This window comes from Prionailurus bengalensis, chromosome A1 (genome assembly GCF_016509475.1).
Source record: "Prionailurus bengalensis isolate Pbe53 chromosome A1, Fcat_Pben_1.1_paternal_pri, whole genome shotgun sequence".
NCBI lineage: Eukaryota > Metazoa > Chordata > Mammalia > Carnivora > Felidae > Prionailurus > Prionailurus bengalensis.
Genome location: NC_057343.1, coordinates 116475886 through 116494702, shown reverse-complemented (window position 1 = coordinate 116494702; position 18817 = coordinate 116475886). Strand labels below are relative to the sequence as shown.

The following is an 18817-nucleotide window of genomic DNA, read 5'->3' as shown; positions in this document are numbered from 1 at the left end:
ACAGGGTGGGCCTTCAGTTATCTGGGACTGCAAGGGACTAGGCTGTTCTGGTTAAGTGACTGGCCACTGCTCTGTTTCCTGGAGCTTCACAGGGTACCTGGGACTCATTCTGCTTCTTGAACCCCATTTGTCTCAAGAGGCTGCAGAATGATAGTTGAACCCCAAGAGCTGCAAGAGACTGATCAGGTGCAAGTCAACCCTGCCTCAGCTCACATGCCTGACTGAGGGCAGATCTGAGGGGTCAATCACTGAGCAGCTGCCCCCCAGTCTGGCTTGATAGCTAGGAGATATGCACCAAGAAATTTCACCCTCCCTTTTCTGGGCCCAAGTTTTATTTACTCGATACTCCCTAGATCCTCACATTCTCTATCTGCACCCCCCCCATCTCCCTAAAGCCCCTCTCCTTCTCTGCCTCCTCCCCTGTCACTTTCTCCCCACCCCTTCCCAACCTCTTGATGTTATAGCTCCACTTAACCTCAGCCTTGCTGAATCCCCCTGTCCCCCCTTCCCCTGCTCGATCCTGCTTCTGCTTTAGGACTTCAGCACAGGGTCTTAACAAAGGTTGTGGTCTCCTTGAGGCTGGATGAAGGCTGCAAAACCAGCTGGTGTGAAATGGGCTGTAGTGGACCATCCCACTATTGCCTCCCTGTCCCCGTTTCTGAGCTAGTCCCTCCTATTCAGCCATAACCCACTGACAGAAGATCTGATGGCTGGTAAAAGCCTCACCGCTTGATGAGCAGTACATGGGGTAGGAGACAAAGAGGAGTCTGGAATGACTGTGCTTGGGCCCTGAGCACCTGGAAGGATGGGGAAGACCAGGTGGAACAGGTTTGAGGAGGAAGATCAGGAGGTCAGCTTTGGACAAGTTGAGTTTGGAAGTGTTGAGAAGTGCTGAGAAGGTTACTGGAGCTCAGGAGAGTGTCCGAAATTGAGGGTATAAATGTGGGAGCTGGTAGCATGTAGACAGGTGTATTTAAAGCCACAGGTCTGGACAAGATCAGTACAGGAGTAAATGGAAAGGAAGAAGACCAGCCATGCCGTGCAAGGGATGAGCCATGGGTGGGCAGGGGGAAAAAGAAACGGATTAGGATCAACCCACAAAGTGGGAAGAAAACAGGAAAATGGATGTCCTGGAAGTCCAAGAGAATATTTCAAGAAGAGGGAGACACTGAATGTGTCAGACGCTTCAGATGAGGACCGAGACTTGGCCACTGAGTGTGGCAACTTGGAGGTCAGTGGTGACCTTGAGTGATTAGTGGGAGGAGGTGAAAGCCCAACTGGAGTGGAGTCAAGAGAGCGTGGGAAGCGAGAACCAGGAGACAATGAGTCTAGACAACCCTTCTGGGGAGTACTTCTATGAAGGGGAGCAAACAGAGGCAGTGGTAGCTGGATGGAGAAGACAGGAGAGCCACCTTTTAAGATAGGAGAAACAACAGCAAGTATCCACTGGTGGAATGATGCAGTACAGGGGGAACTCATAACGTAGGAGGGGACACTAGCCAAAGCAATACCTTCAAGCAGGCACAAGGGGACAGGATCTAGTGCACAAGCAGAGGGGTGGCCTTCACCAGGAGCAGGAATACTTCACCCCCAGGGATAGGAGGAAGGCAGGGCGGTGGGTGTGGAGCTGGCAGATGGGTGACTGCAGCACTGGGAGTCTGAGAAAGTTTTCATTGCTTCCATGTGCTCAAGGAAGTAGGAAGCAGTATCATCAGCTGAGAGAGAGAACTGAGGGTAGAAGTGTGAAACAGTCAGCAGGTAGGGGGAGAGGGGATAGACTCAGGACCCATGGTGGGACTGCTGGACAGCACTAAGGACACACCTGAAGTTCAAAGTTTTGAACTTAAAGTGAGACCAGTTGGCGTAGTGGTTTTTCTCAGCTCCATTCGGCTTCACAGGTGCAGATGTGGAGCGTGCAGGGTGTTGGGATTTCACCAGAGTTGGGGTTTGGCCAAGCAAGCATGAAGAAGCAAAATGAGGTAAGGGTGTTGGGGGTCTGCAAAGGACGGATTATCCTCAGTTTTATAGTGGCCCCTGCTCAAACTCCTTCCCCTGCTGGTGCCAGAAAGTCCACCACCCGTTCCCCACTTTGAGTCATGAAGAGCTTTCTCTCTGCCCTCATTCCAAAAGACCGTCTGAGAGGGTAGCCACAGGTAGCCACCAACACCTGAAAAATCAGCTTCCCACACACCGTTCCTCTCACCTGGAAAGTAACGTGGACCTCACACACTCAAAACTGCATTCTCCATCACCCTTCCCAGGCCAGCTCAAGACCGCTCTCCCCACCTCTAGCCTGATGCCAGCGTCTATCCAGTCTGCCTCCTCCATGTCTCCTTTTCCTTCTCTCCACCTCCCATCTGCCAGATCCCGGTCCCACAAGGCCACCACCCCACCAACTCCATTCCCACCGTGCATGCCCTGTGGCTGCCACATGCAGCGGTCCCAAATCCATTGCCTGGCATCTTGCACCGGGTCACATCACTGGCAGCATGACCAATCCCTTGTCCAACATTCTGGCCCTGCCAATCCCCTTCCATCTTCCTCAGCACGTCTTTTCCAGCACACACATCTGCCCCCATTACTCCCCTCTCAAAAGCCTTTGGTGGCTCCCTGTGTCCTTGGAGAAAGGGCCTGCTCATCAGCCCACATTCCGGGCCCCACCCCTTTTCTTCTTGTCTTGCCCCCCTCCATCGCTGCTCCCCCACTTGTGCCCCCACACTACTTTCTGCCCCAGTCGTGGCTCACCCCCACACCACCCCTGAGGTTGAGAGTTCCTTGAAGACCTCATCAGTGTCTGCTGAATCACCCTTCTCCAGTATGTGGTTGAAGTACAGACTCGGTCAGTTTTGCTGACCTGATGCATGGATGACCAGGTGGATGAAGCTTCTGGAAGTGGAAAAAGAGAGGAACAGAGTAAAACAAAGGGACTCCTTAGCCAAGTGACCTAACTTAAATGATCACCTATTACAGGACAAGCTGATGGCATCTGCCTCCTGATGAGAAGCAATGAGAAGGAAGCAAACATCACCTATGGGATATTCTTGCCAAAAAAAATGTTTAACCTGAATCTACTCATGAGCAAGCCATGAAACAAATTCAGAATGTAGAACATTCTACAGGAAGACTGACCCCGGCTCTTTAAAATTGACAATGTTATAAAAGACTTAAAAAAAAAAAAAAAAGCAGGGCTATTGTTACAGATTAAAGGAGACTAAAGATATGTAACTAAATGCAACAGTATGATCCTTGATCAAAACTTGCTTTTAAAACAGCTATAAAGGATATTACTGGTACAACTGGAGAAATTTGAATATAGATTACATATTAGGTTAAATCGTATCATTGTGAAACTTCTTGAGTATGGCAATATATAGTCATTATGTAGAAAAATGTCCTCGTCTCAGGAAACTCATGCTGAATTATTCAGAGGTGAAGTGTTATGATGTCTGCAACTTACTTCCAAAGTGTTCAGAGACAGAGGAAAACAAATGTGGGTAAAACATCCACAGCTGGCAAATCTAGGTCTCTAGATTTCTAGGTGAAGGGTGTATAGGTGGGTATTCATTGTACTACCAGGTGTGACAAGACAAAAAGTTAGGGGGGAAGGAAAGGAGGCAAGGGAGACATTGCCAAGAGGGAAGCTCAGGGCCCCGCCTGCCTGGGCAGGAGTCAGAGAGGCAGTATGGCACAGCGACAGGCCACAGGCTAGACGCTAGAGCCCATTGGGGCCAGGCAGGCACAGCTCTGGAATGGTTCACACCTAAAAGGGATCAGACCCCAAGGAAGACCTACCTGTGAGCAAACTCCCTTAGAAGGACAAGGGGCTCTGCAAAAAAACAGCCAGGTCCCAGGGAGACCAGCAAGGCAGTCCTGCCCCACCTCTGCCTGACCTGTGCCAAGAAGCCAGGGCTGGCCCAGGCTCACCACTCCTCCCCCCCTCAAACACCCCTCAAAGGGTGACAGTCTGAGTGTATCCTCCTGTGTGAGGAGCCAGGCTAAATATGGAGCCCCAGACATAAGATGCCGCTCAAAACAGATTTTCCTGGAAAAGACCATCTGGCAAAGGATGCCTAGAACATCTTCTGTCACGAGAGGCAGTGTCATTTTCCTGCAAGCAAATGTCCTGAATGGGAATGCCTCGATCCCATGTCTCTAGAAGACCCTAGCTTAGTGCCTCAGTTTCCCCCAAGGTCATTCCCTTGCTCCAGATGGAAAGGCATGCAGTCTCCTGCAGTCTCCCTCCTGACTTGCATTTCAGGGAAGAAGAGAATGAGACTGGGGACATAGGTCCAAGCAGCAGACAGTTCTGCCCAGGTACAAATCCTGATCCTGCCACTTACTAAGTGCCTTTGAACAAGCAACTTTTCCCTGAGCATCAGTATCCACCCCCACAAAGTGGGAGTAATAGTATAATCCTCTAAAGGTGGTTGTGTGTATGAGAGTACTTAGCCAGTGGTAGTGCTCAATATACCAAAGCTTGGTGAGGTAATGTCCCCCTCAGAGCCCTCCCTCTCTGTCCTGTCAATGTATTTCGCCATGGGGGGTGGGGGGGTGGGGCTCTTGGGTGAGCAGGTCTCTCCTCCAGAGGGCAGCTGGCCCATTTTACTGATTCAGAGATGCCAGGTCACAGAATTTCCCTGGCAGGTAGGGCTCCTAACTTCGCAGGGAAAGGGGTGGAAGAATGACTGTATTTGCCCAGGGTTAGGGGTTGGGCTTGGAGGTAGTCACAATGCCCCTTACCCACTCTCCCTCAAGCTGCCTGAGAACCCTCCATTAAGTAGCTCTTGTTTCCAGAGTCTGGAAGAAGGAGCTGGGAGCCTAGGAAAGTTCAAATGCCTCCCCCTAGACCCAGGCTGCCCATCTGCCCTGGCCAAACCCTGAGTTCTCTCCCTGCTCTCTGCCCGCCCCCCCCCCCCCCATTCACCCACCCATCAAGCTCAGCCTGACTTATCCTGAACCTGCCAGAAATCTCAGACCCACTCCCATTGTGGCTGGTGCTTCTGTCCCCAGTTCTCTTCCAGCACCCCCCCCAAGATGGCCCCAAGACAAAGGGGTAGGCTGGGGCAGTGGCCCCCTGAGCCTGTGTGGAGACAATGTCTCCAGTTCTCATTCAGGGAGTCCCCAGATCCTCCAGGGACAGCAAGAGTCAGAATACCTCCTCTTAGGAGGGAGCCATCTGGGCAGGGTGGTCCCCACATCTGGATTCCCTGCCCCACCCCAGCCCCAGCAGCAGGCTCTAAGGACCCCTCCCTCCCTGCGGCTGCCACGGCCATTATGTGCCTTCTCAGCCTTGCCCGCTGCCTGCCACGCCCCCATGTAAGCCCCTGTTACAGCAGCAGAGTCCAGAGCTGAGAAGGCCTGGCCGCCAAGCCAGGCTGTCAAAGTTAGGAAACTGGAAACAGAAATAAATCCTCAAAGCTGCTCGATGGTAAAGGTAGCTGCCAGCAGGCCCCGGCAACCACCCAACACCCTGGGTCTCCTGCCACCAAGCTGCCACTGGCACCCCATCAACACACACGTGTATCTTAGATTATACAAAAGGGGGGGGGGGATCAGGAGGCAGAGCCCAGAAGGCAACTGGGCCGGCTGGCCCTGACTGGCCCTGCAGGCTGGCCTGGGGTTCTCTAGTGGCGCCCCCATTCCCCGGCCCAGACCCGGCCATCCCCGGGCTTTCCTCTCACGGCCCCATCTCCATGACAACCGTATCCTTCGGATGCTCCAGCCGCCACGGAATTGATCTCAAAATGTAGCTTTGTTAAGCAGACCCGGGCGGGCATGGAGGGCGGAGGGCGGAGGGCGGAGGGCGGCGCCCGCCACCCATAGTGCGTTCCCCCCCCCAGCATCCCCCACTGGCCCCCAATCCGACTTGGGGAGGGGCGGGGTCCCGGAACGAGGGCCCTGGGACCAAGTGGCCCCGCGGCCCCACTCACCGCTCCGGGTCCCAGTCGCTGGGTCCAGGCTCTCACGGCGGGGCCATGCGGAGGCCTCTGCTTGACTGACCGTCCCACTCCACAACCGCCTGTCGGGACTCCCCGTGCCCGCTTCTGTCCCTTCAGGTGTCAGAGCCGAGGCTGTGGAGAAGCTGAGCAGAGATGAGGGGACGGACGGCTGGAGGGAGGGAAGGAAAGAGAGAAGGAGGGAGGGAGGGAGGGAGGAGCGGGAAGGGCGGGGAAGGGCGGGGGGACTGCAGGCGGGCGGGAGCGGAGCTGGAGGCGACAGCAGCCACTGGGGCTGGCCCGCCCGCCACGCCTCCAACTCCCAGGTCCCCACTGTGTGCCCAGACCCAGCCTGGGATGGTGCAGCTGGCCTCTTCCCGCTCAGCCCCGCGCCCGGCCCTTTAAGAAAGGGGGGAAAGGGGAGCGCTGTGAGGTTCCGCCCCCCCTCCCCCCACCCACCTTGCCCAGCTGGGCCCCAGCTGTCCTCCAACCCCAGGTCAGACCCAGCCACCGCCCCCGCTGCAAGACCCTCAGCCTCAGACCCAAAACCTGAGTCCGCAGGATGGGCTCAGCCCTCCTCCAGGTGAAGGAGGGAACAGATCCTTGCCCTGCTTCTGAGGTCTGGTCCTCTGCTCTTTGCCCTCCGCCCCCCACACACAAGCCCAGAGAGACCCTACCTGGACAGGAGACAAGGTGGACCATCTCAGAGATGGGTAAACTGAGCCTGTCCTACCTACCTACCTACCTACCTACCTACCTACCGAGACAGAGGGACAGACAGACCTGACATATGGGGAGAGTAGGGGGGCTTAGGACAGAAGATGAGACAAAGGGGAGAAACCCTGAGGGAGGTAGAGGGGAAAGGTGGGTCCAATCAAGAATGTGGACTCCCAGCAAGAGGTCAGGAGGAGGGGGGTCCCAAGGGACTTGCCCCACAGTCCCCCCCACCCCCCATGCTAGTCAACAGCTTAAAGAGCTCCTCCCCAGGACCCCAACTCTAAAGAAGCGTGTCAGTAATGCACCTGGGCTAGACACCAAGAAGAACTTCCTAGCGGTGAGGCTTCTGCAGGGCAAGATTCCACCTCTGAGATAAGTAGTAAAGGGCCCCACCCATAGGAATCTAGAGAGACCAGAAACTGGGGGGAGCAGGGGAGGGTGAGCAAGCCCAGTCCCACTAAAAAGAGATCAGGTTAGAGTCAGCCCTACTGCAAAAGGCCACTTTCCACAACTTTCTTTCCACTCCAGCCCCCAGGGGCTGTTCACTGAACTCAGCTGCTCCCCACCTCCACACCTTTGCAGGTGTTCCACCCTCTGCCTGAGCAGGCCTTGAGCATGCTGTGCTCAATGAACTCCTACTCAGTCCTCAGATCCCTTCTTAAATGCCCCTTCCTCCAAGAAGCTTTCTCTGATCTTCCTTCCACCTATATACACACACACATTTAGGGGCTCTCTTCTTAGGGAACAGAGGGTGAGAGACATGAGAAGATTTGCTGATCTATGAGGGGTATCTAAGCTGTGCAGAGTGGCAATAATGGGAGATGCAGGGTCTGAGTTGTGATGAGTCTCCTCCGTCTTCAAGCTGGGCCACAGATGGGGTTTCATCAACCATGGGGACACTTCCGTTATGAACCGTATATCTACCATGTGCCAAAGTCCACATTAAATGTTTTCCATGTGTTATATTTAATTCTCAGAACAATCCTACAAACCATTTTACAGATGAGAAAACTGAGGCCCCCAAAGCACTAGCCACTTGCTTAAGGTCCCAGGAGGTCAGATCCTAGAGACACAGCTGGGCAATTGAGAAGGCTCTCAGGCCACACCCCCTTACTGCCCGTCAAACCCTAGGAGATTCCCACAGAGCCTAGAAACAAGGGGGCCACTCTACTCCAAGTGCCCAGGATCTTCTTCGAAGGCACAGAGGGAACATGGCTTCCCTGCTGTCCTGCCCTCTAATCTACTGCCATCTGCTACCTGTAGGTAAGGATGGGCGACAACCAACAGGAGCTGTGGGGTGAAAAAGAGGTGACAGGGCTTTGCCTCCATATTCCCCATGTTCAGAACCCATGAGCTCAAGTCACATCTCAACAACCCCTCTGACCTTCCACTTCCTCAACTACCCAATAAGGACGGTAGTAGCCCCTGTCTTGTGTGGCTGGAATGGGGATAAAAGGAGCCGGTATGCTCAGTGCCCACCCACCCAAGACCTGGAGCACAGAAGCACCCAACAGGCTGTGGTTACTCCAGATGTAATGACTGACTTACTCCTGGAATGGATTATTCACTCTCTGTCCACCTAGATGGACTGTGATCCCCCTGAAGGCAAGGTCTTCTTCTTCACAATGTATGCTCAGTACCTAGCACACCTAATAAATATACATGGAAGGCAAGAATGGAGGGAGCCCAGAGGGAGATACAGCTGTCTCTCCACTTAATCTGGCACACAAAACCTAGTCCCCGGCCTGGGTCTGCTCCCCATCATTGGCAGCTGCGGGAGCCCATTGCAGTGGGCATGAGTGGGCCAGGGCCAGAGACCTGGGCTCTAACCTGACCGCTGCTGTTTCCTGGCTGTGTGACCATGGGAGCTATAACCCCTCCCTGAATCTCACTTTCCCATGTAAAGTGGAACTAGCTCAAAGAGCTGTCACAAGGCCACAGATGGCCTCTGTGTGAGAGAGTGCTTTGGGTGCCCTGGACACAGGAGAGAGGGTTACTGTTATTATTTCGTGTAGCTACTTTTGCCTCTTAAAAGAGAACAGGGTCAGCGTCTCCCCACCCAGCAGCCAAAATGCAATACATTCCTCAGTATCCCTCTGGGGAAAAAAGGATCAGCAGCTTCTCCCCCTTCCTCCAAGTGTCGACTCCATCCTCCTTCCCACCTCCCACCAGCCCCCTGAAGGTGAGTCTTAGGAAGGCAGGTGCTGGAGGCTGGACAGGAGGAAGGGGCCTAGTTCCCAATCCACTTAGCCCACCACCGCCTCTGCCACGGTGAGGCCTCTACCTGACCTCCTGCCTCCCTAGACCCAGGCAGGGCCTCCTCCTCTACTTCAGCCTGAGCAGAGTGGGGCATCCAGGGAGAAGAAGAGGCCAGAACCTGAGACCTACCACCCGGAGGAAGGGGATATGATCCAGAGGATGCTTGGCCTAGAGAACACCTGAAACACCCATCTTCCAGCTAGTGGATTGAGGCCAGGGGGTGAGAGGCTGGGTAGGGATTCCCCAGGCCAATCCTGCAATACTCAGTGAGCGCCTACTGTGCACCTAGCCAACCCTGCCCTTGCCCCTGTGCCTCAAAGACAAAGGCCCCAGCCCACCTGTCCGGTGTCCTCTCCTGACACCTCTCACCTCAAATGTGATGTTCTAGGACTCATCCACCCTTACGTAACACAACCATTTCTAATAACCTCACTTTGCTTATGCTGGTCTTGTGCCTAGGATGCCTTCTCTTCACTCACTCTCTCTTGGCTAATTTCTCTCAACCCTCCAGCCCCTCCAGCTACGGTGCCATTTCTTTTTCCCTAATACAGCAAAGCTCCTTGAAGAAGTTGTCCATGCTCTCCAATTTCTCTCTCCTTCTCTCTTGAACTCACTCCAATCTGACTCTCATCCCCTCATCCACACTCATTCCACTGATACTGCTCATCCAGGTCACCAACACAGCTGCTGAGTACAGGTGTACAGGCTGGGCACTGCACAAAGGCGCAAGGCATGGAGAAGGAGCTGAAATCCAGCTTTCTGTCTTCTCACCATGCTGTGCCTGTTACAAGACTACATCAGGCTGGGGACAGACACCTTTTCCTTTATACCGAGGTGACTCCATTCTGTGTGCCTGCACACCAGGTCCACCTAGAGGGGCCTCTTTCTCATATTTGTACAAATGGACTAGACAGACTGGGGCCTGATCCTTAGTGACTACTATGATGTCAAATCCAAAAGTCAATGCTCACACCTCATCTTAACTCATTGGCAGCATTTGACAACACTTGATCACCCCTCCTCCTTGAAAAAGTTCCTCCCATTGACTTCCAGGACTCATACCGCTTTCCCATATCCCTGGCTCTACCTTCTCGCCCTTCTTTGTTCCTCCTCCACCCCCTGACTCCCAAATACCTCAGTCATCTGTCTTCTTTTCCACCTCCCTCCTCCGTGGTGCACCCACCTGGCTTCAAAGCCCATCTAAACCCCGAGGATCATCCTGTGTGATTCTCTATCCCAAACCTCTTCTGGCTCAGGTCAGACCCTCATACCCAACGGCTGACCTGAGGGCTCCACCACGATGTACAAAGAGCAGCTCCGAGTGATCACAACGGGAACTGACCTCTTCCTCACCACAGTAGATGCCACCACCTTCCTGCCATCAGCTCAGGCCCAAACCCAGGCATTGTCCTTGTCTCTCTCTCCCCCGCTACATGCAATACCTCAACAAACCCCGTGGGATCTACTTTCAAACTATGTCTCAAATCGGTCACTGCTCCTCAGCTCCATTGCCACCACCTGGCTGCAGTCACAATCGCCTCTCACCTGGATTGTTACCGTAGCCTCCTAACTGGTCCCCCCACTTGCACCCAAACCCACTACCAACATTTCCGACACAGCAGCCAAAGAGATCCTGTTAAACGTAAGCCAGATCATGTGACTCCTCTGCTCAAAAGCTTCCAATGGCTCTCATGTCCCTAAGAGTTAAAGCAGAGCTCTACAAAGGCTACGAGGTCCTACATGATCTGGGCCCTCCCACCTGTCTGACCTCACTCCTCTCCGACCTCACTCCTCTCCAGCCACAGTGGCCTCCTCATTGATCCTCTAACACACTAGGCACATTCCCACTTCAGGGCCTTTGTACTTGCTATTCCCTCTGCTTAAAACACCCCTCACCCCCTTTAGCCATCTGCCTAAAATACTAACAGTCTCCCCTTTGCCTGCTTGCTTTTCTTCCATAACATGTATTTATATACTACATGCCTGCCTATTTATTCTGGTTATTGTCTGTCTTCCTACCACCACTATCATCACTAGACCATAAGCTCCAAGAGAGAAGGAAATTCGTTCTTTCACGTCTATATGCCCAGGGCCTAGAACATTGCCTGACACATAGCAGGCACTCAGTAAAGCACTCAGATAATGAAAACACTAACAGATAAAGAAAGAAGGTAACTGCAGATACTAAAAAGTACTCCGGGGGAAAAAAATGGGGCTGTAAAAGCACCCAGCTGGAAATGGGAGCTCCTTCAGCCAGATGACCAGAGGAGGCCTCTTTGAGGAGGTGCCCCCAGACAGAGCAAACAGCCCTCCAGGCTCACAAAGCACCATCATCTTCCCCTATCACAGCATGCATTGTGCTGCGCCATTACTGTCTGGACTGGATGGTCCATGACAGCAAGGACCCTCTCTTCTCTAGGTCCCCACTTCCTCCAGAGCCCAGGGCCAGGGTACAGTGGGCACCCAAAAGGTGATAGAGCCAAAGAATGGATGAATGAGAGGTCACAGACAAACCCATGCATGGGCCATGGGACTCTGACAGAGCCCGAGGTAGGGACGCTGTGTGGTGAGGAGCGAGGCAGGAAGCCACAGAGGCCTAGGATGCAATCCTTGGAACCTCAGGGTCTTATATGTACGATCCCCAGCATTACCTATGACTCTTATGTTGGGAGGAAATGCCATTCTCACTGGACAGCCCCTGGCCATGAGAATGATGATTCATCCATGTGTACAACCAACATTTACTGAGCACCTACTGCATGCCTGTGAGCCTGGCCCTGGGAGGAGGAGGAGCAGGGCCAAACCAAAACCCTCCCTCCACAGCTCACAACCTATCAGGTGACTTTCCAGGGGAAACACCTCTGTAGGTAGAGCTTCCTGAAGCTGGCAGCTTATCTGCTTCACCCCAATTATCACACAATGGAATCCAGTTTTAGGTATGAGTTTTACTAGTCTCCTACCTACTCTCTCCCTGGACTATGAACTCCAAAAAGGACAGGAACTATGTCTTGTTATTGCTGGATCCCCAGCATCTAGCAAGGGCCTGGAGCATTGCAGGAGCTCAATAAATACTTGTTGAATAAACGGATGGATGAAGAAATGAGCGGTAGGATATAAGCAGGACCTGAGGATGGCAAAGATTTGGACTTGCAGCCAAGAGAAGGACAAGTGGGGAAAAGACATAGCCTGAGCAGGCATGATGTGGGGGAAGGTGTCCTGGAGGAGAGCAAGGCCACGGGCAGGAGGGAAAGAAGGGAGACGGCGCAGCTCTGAGAGTTGCCTGTCCTACCCCCACCCCCCAGCACAGGGCCCTGCCAGCACTGGTCCAGGGCTAGTGGACAAAACCCCATAAGAAGTGCCAGGGACTTGCAGTGCCTTAGAGCCAGAGGGCTGTGGGCCCAGGGCACAGGCAAAGCCTGGCCCAGAACTTTGTCTGAAGGCCTTTGTGGGCCTCTGGGAGCCTGTCCAGGAGGATGCCGGGAACTGGCCAGAGTGCCATGGGGTGGGCACTCCCCTGCTTCCGGAGGTGCAGCTGACCCTCCAGGCCTGGGTTATGAGGGTTAGAGAGAGGCTCCCCTTCTGCCCCCAAATCCTTATCCTTGGAGAGATAACACCAGGAAGTCGGAGCACCTAGGAGTAGAGTTGCCGCCAGATCCCATCCCAATTACTGAGGCCCAGGGAAGATGCGGCTCTGCTAGAGGAGGCACTAAATTCGTGTTGAAGCTGACCCTCCCCTCATCCCACGCGTTCCTCTCCCTATTCCCGCTCCCCGCCCTCAAGAAACCCAGCGGAAGAGAGGAGGGCACGCTGAGAGACTCGGAATACGCGGACTCCTGCCCCAGGAGGCCTGGAGCAGCAAGTTCCCGGGAGGGCGAGCAAACTCCAAGGCTGGCAGGGACGCCTCGCGAAGCCCAGGAGGCTCTCTGCTTCCCTCTGCTGGCCAAATACAGAATTACCAGAGCGTCCCGCGTCACCAGGTCAGGCACGGTCCTGGGTCAGCCGTGGCGGGCAGCCCCGCTCTCCATCTCTCATCCAGAAAGGAAGAAAACAGAGGTCATATGGGTCATCCCCCTGCCTCAACACCAGCCGTGCCCCGAGGGCCAGCCTCAGGCCTTCTCTAACCAGCCTCCGTGCTGGGATGCTCGCTCCTTCTGGCAGTCCTTTACCTGATCCAACCTGAGTATTTCCTCAACTTGACCCAGGCAGTCTCCGAAGCCCATGCTCTTCCAAAATACGGATGGAAAACTGAGGCTCCACTATCCCATGGTGACCCAGGCCCGCTCTTGGAACTGAGGGGAACGCAGCTACCTCTCCCCAGCACAGCCGGGAAGGCAGGAGTCTAACTGGCGGAGATCCGAGAGGCCGCCCTGCCCAACCCCTTCCGGAGCCCTTCTTAAAGTAGTCTGTCGAAGAATGGGCTCTTTTGGGGTCAGGGCGTCACCTGCTGGTGTCTACAAGAACTGCACCTGCACCACCAGGCACAATCGCTAGCCAGGAAAGACCTCGAATGATAATCCTAGCAGCTGATTTTTATTAAGAGTGTTCTGTGAACCGGGTTCATCCTAAATTCTCGGCATTATCTCATTTCACACACTATCTCATTTCATCCACACGGAAACCCTACGAGGTGGACAGCATTCATTCCATTTTACCTATGAGGACACTGAAGCTAGGAAAGTTAAGTGGCCTACCCTTGAACACACCTCTAATAAATGGCAAAGCCCTAGTGTGTATTTTAACCGGGCTCTTTCACATGTACTGGGGGCTGGGGGAGAAGTAGGCAGTCGGGAATTAGCTCTGTAGGGAAGATCTTCCCCTTCCTGCTTCCCACCCAACCTTGGGCACAATCCACGTCAACTTAGCTTGCAGCTGGTATATCTAACAGGATCTCTCAGTCTGTCTTGCCCCAGTTAGGGTCCATGCCTTTCTCCCCTGACAGACTGAGAGCTCCTCTAGGGCGGGGCTGTGGCAAATCTGTTCCCTAGTTCCTCCATTCAGCACTAATAACTGAATGCCATCTGTATGCTCAGCCCCTCTCACTTGAGACTGCCACTGGGGCTGTCCACCTCCCACACGCTGCAGACCCGCCTCAGACCTTCCTCACTTCCCAATTCACGAGCCCGGGCAGGTACGGTGTTAAGTGATTGCAAAGGACAGAAACCAGCTTTCATGAAAAGAGGCTCGTGTAAATGAGGAGTCCAGGAGTAGAGCCAGCTGCAAGCAGTATTGCGTCTAGTCTTCCACATATCTTTCTCCACACCTGCAGCCCAGTATCCCTGTGTGTTGGCTTCATCTCCCAGCAGTCTTTTTCAACAACGTAACAAAACGGGTAAGGCAGCTCTGAGCTTGTGTCTAGCTTTGAGGGAAGAAGCCTTCCCTATCCCAAGAACATAAGCAAAAGTCTCGAGGGGTGGAGCCAGCCCGGGTAATCCTTATGGATTGGTGGCGGGAGCAGCTATGTCCCAAAGGCAAACAAGGCGAGAGTTATCAGGAGCAAGGGGATCACTGCTGCACGGCAAACAGCGCTAATGTCCGCGACACCTGGCCAGAAGCCCACCTTTTCTCGACTCCAACCCATTTTTAGATTCCAGCTCTCTTCCCAAATTATCACACTTGCGTTCTTCACTCACTCTTTCAACAAATTTTTATTGAGGCCCTACATGCACCAAGCACTCTTCTGAGTGAATGATATCAGTAAATAAAAGAGGAAAATCCATGACCTTCTGAATCATTTCTAGTGGGGGCGAGAGGAGAAAAGAAATAATAAACACAATAAATAAGTAAAATTTATAAGAAGACAGTGACAAGTACTCCAAGAGGAAATAGGGAAGCATAAAGGGGATAAGGAGGGTGGATGGGGTGACAGCTATTGCAACTTTAAATAGAATGATACTGAAAGACTTTGAGAAAGTGAATTTGAACAAAGATGAGAAAAGGGTAAAGGAATTTGTCATGTAGATATGTGGGCGGGGTGGGGGCAATCCAAGGACCAGGAACAGTCAGCACAAAGACTCTGAGCTGGGAGTGTGCCTGGCATATTCTTGGAACAGCAAGGAGCAAAGGGAGCAAGAGAGTGAGGGGCATGAGGTGGGGGCCCAAAGATGTAGAGCCTTGTAGGCTACATAAGGGCTATGGCTTTGACTCTTACAGGCATGAGGAACCACCCAAACTCTGGGACAAAGAACTGACCTTATTTGACTTGGATTTCTTTCTTTCTTTTTCTTTCTTTCTTTCTTTCTTTCTTTCTTTCTTTCTTTAGTGTTTATTTATTTTTATTTTGAGAAAGAGAGAGTGCACACCAGCAGGGAAGGGGCAGAGAGAGAGGGAAAGAGAATCCCAAGCAGGCTCTGCACTGTCAGTACAGAACCCGATGCGGGGCTCAATCCCATGAGCCATGAGACCATGAGCTGAGCTGAAACCAAGTGTCGGATGCTCAATGGACTGAGCCACCCAGATGTCCCATTGACTTGTATTTTTAAAGGATCCCTTTGGCTGCTGTATGGTGACAGACTGGAGGGGTCAGGGCTGAGCCTGGAGACCAGTTAGGGGATTATTGCTGAATTCCGGAACCCTGGGGGTAGCAGTAGAGCTGGGGGAAAATAACCAGATTCTAGCTGTATTTTGAAGGTAAAGCCAATAAGATGAGTTGAGATATTGGGTGTGGGGTTTAAGAGAAAGAGATGTCAAGAGTGAAGCAAAATTGGAGGGCCTGAACAATGGGAAGGACAGAATTGCCAGGAACTAAAGTGGGGAAGTGGGGCAGACCATGTCTGAAGAGGAAAACAAGTGTTCAGTTTTGGATGGGTGGAGCCTGACATATCAAGTGGCCACCCAAGTGGAGATGTCGGGTAGGCAGATAGACGTGAGAAAGGTCTGGGCTATGGGGTACATTCAGAAAAAGTGATGAGGCCGCCCAGGAGTGGGGGCACATGTGTCAGAGGGCCAAGAATGGAGCCCTGAGATCCTCCCACATTCAGAGGTAGGGGAGGAGGAAGGAGAGAAACAAGACGGGATGCTGAAGAGGAGGAGCATCTAGAGGCAGAGGGGAAGCCAGAGAATGAGGGATCCTATAACCCCAAGGAAGAAATAATACCAAGGAGGAAGGAGATGGATCAAGTCCAGTGCTCCTGATGGATCAAGAGAGGTGAAGACTGAAGGGTGACCATTGAATTCAGCAACATGAAAGTCACAGGGGCCTTTACAACAGCCATCTGAATGAGAAGGGTTGGGAAAAACCGGATTACAAAGGGATTATGAAATAACAACAAGTTGCAAAGCAGCATTAAGTCACAGTAGCCAAAAAGTGGAAACAACTTAAGTGTCCATGGACAGATGAATGGATAAACAAAGTGTGGTGTATACATACAATGGAATAGTATCAGTCTTAAAAAGAAAGGAAATTCAGGAGCAGCTGGCTCAGTCGGTTGAGTGTCTGACTTCGGCTCAGGTCATGATCTCACAGTTGGAGAGTTTGAGCCCCACATGGGGCTCATTGCTGTCAGCACAGAGCCCGCTCTGGATCCTCTGTCCCCTTCGTTCTCTGCCCCTCCCCTGCTCATGTTCTCTCTCTTTCAAAAATAAAATAAACATTGAAAAAAAGAAAAAGGTTCAAAAAAAAAACCAAAAAAATAAGGAAATTCTGACACATGCCACAACACGGATGAACCTTGAAAACATTATGTTAAGTGAAAGAAGTCAGACACCAAAGGACAAATATTATGTTTCTGCTTAAAATAAATATCTGGAATAGGTCAATTCATAGAAGCATAAAGTATACTAGCGGTTACCGGGAGTTGGAGCAAACGGAAAGTTATTTTCTACTAGAATTTTTGTTGGGATGATGATAAAGTTCTAGAAATAGTGGTAAGGGTTGCACAACATTTGTGACATACCTAATACCACCAAACTGCACACTTAAAAATGGTTAAAATTGTTGACTTTTATGTTACGTATATTTTACCACAATTAAAAATAAGGCAGCCTTCAAAAAAATAATCCAAAAGAATTTGTTGAGCACCTGCTATCTGCTAGCCACTGGGCCAAGACCTGGAGGCTATGAAGGGCCACTGGGTGCCCACATGGGCTCAAATAAGAGCTACCCCAGTCCCACCTTTTTTCCCTTTGTTCCTAGTGCCCCTGAACAGGTATCTGGGGACTGATTTGAAATGGGGATTCCAGAGACGTATTTGATGAAGACTGTCCTGAGACCGGTGGAAAGCCAAGCCTGGATCCAAGCTCCATGGCTTTGCTCTGGTGGAGTAACCACCATCAAAGATTATGGACAAGTCAAATAAGGCAATCGCAAAAGGAGGTCTTTCGAAGCATGTCACCAAGCTCTGACCTTGGCCCTGGACTTACCTGGTCCATAAGTTTCTTGCTTTTGCTTTTGTCTTTTAACCAAAAATTTGGATGAAGACCTAGAGGCATGCTCAGTGTGTTTGCAGAAACTGGGAGATGGAGGGAGATGACATCAGAAGTTAGAAAGGGGCAACAGAGTGAATGGTTAAAATCACAATGTCAGTGGGGCGCCTGGGTGGCTCAGTCGGTTGGGCGGCTGACTTCGGCTCAGGTCACGATCTCGCGGTCGGTGAGTTTGAGCCCCACGTCGGGCTCTGGGCTGATGGCTCAGAGCCTGGAGCCTGCTTCCAATTCTGTGTCTCCCTCTCTCTCTGCCCCTCCCCCATTCATGCTCTGTCTCTCTCTGTCTCAAAAATACATAAAATGTTAAAAAAAAAAATTTTTTTTTTAAATCACAATGTCGGGATCCCAACTACCTAGGTTCTGATCCTAGCTCATTTATGACTGGATCAGCTTGGGAAAGTTACTGAACCTGTCTGTGCTTCAACTTCCTCACCTCTAAAATGGGGATAATAGTAGCTCCCCGTTAGGGTTGTTCTGAAGTCTGAGTGAGGGAGCTCATTGTTGGCACAAGGTAAGTGTATGCGAGTTTGCTGCTCTCACCATTATCAGGATTGGCTGCAGGGTTAAGTCAAAACAAACAAGATGGAATTTAATGAGGACAAATGGAAAAGCTGACATTCAGGTTCCAACAAAGCAATTGTACAAGTTCAGGGTCAACAAGACTTGGCTGAGCATCAGTCCATTCATGTGTCTATGAGAAACAGCCCAAGGTATCCAGTGATGTCCAGGGAAACTGCAGTCAACCCTGCTATTATGACCTTAAGTGGTATTCACTGAGACCTAGCATCCAAAACCAAGGAGATGACAACCCCAACGTGTTCTAAGCTTCGAACTCAGTGGCAGAGATCACTCTTTGTGGGTGGGAATGCATAACCATTTTGGAAAAAGATTGGGCAGTTTCTTGGGGCACCTGGGTGGCTCGGTTGGTTGAGCGTCTGACTCTTGATTTCAGCTCAGGTCACAATCTCAGGGTCCCATGAATCCAAGCCCCATATTGGACTCCTGCTGGCAGTGCAGAGCTTGCTTGGGATTCTCTCTCTCTCTCTCTTTCTCTCTCTCTCTCTCTCTCTCTCTCTCTCTCTCATCATCCCCTCCCCCCCTCGCACTCTCTCTCTCTCTCTCTCTCTCAAAATAAATAAGCAAACTTAAAAAAAAAGTTTGAATAGTTTCTTATAAAACTAAACATACAACTACCCTATGATCCAGCAATTCCACTTCTAGGTACTCAAGAGAAATGAAAACATACGTTCACACAAAGACTTGTACAGGAATGTTCATAGCAGCTTTATTTACAATGGCCCCAAACTGGAACCAGCCCAGGTGTCCATCAAGAGGCAAATGTATTGGGGTGCCTGGGTGGCTCAGCCGGTTAAGCGTCCGACTTCGGCTCAGGTCACGATCTCCCGGTCCGTGAGTTCAAGCCCCGCGTCGGGCTCTGTGCTGACAGCTCAGAGCCTGGAGCCTGTTTCCGATTCTGTGTCTCC

The 18817-nt window shown here is 51.9% G+C and overlaps 1 protein-coding gene across 4 annotated transcripts in view; it reads right to left on the bottom strand.

The window, feature by feature from the left end:
• Positions 1 to 13264, bottom strand: part of PSD2 (pleckstrin and Sec7 domain containing 2) — a 56585-nt gene extending 43321 nt beyond the window's left edge. The window contains exons 1-3 of one of the 4 annotated variants that reach the window (XM_043575338.1): positions 13079 to 13264; positions 5931 to 6082; positions 2746 to 2886 (exon numbers count right to left, since the gene is read on the bottom strand). The gene's annotated coding sequence lies outside the window, so the exon portion shown is untranslated. Of the gene's footprint in view, positions 1 to 2745; positions 2887 to 5930; positions 6131 to 13078 lie in introns of those variants that run through there. The other 3 variants (XM_043575503.1, XM_043575427.1, XM_043575262.1) reach the window with 3 other exon arrangements.
• Between the last annotated feature and the right edge of the window lie 5553 nt (positions 13265 to 18817).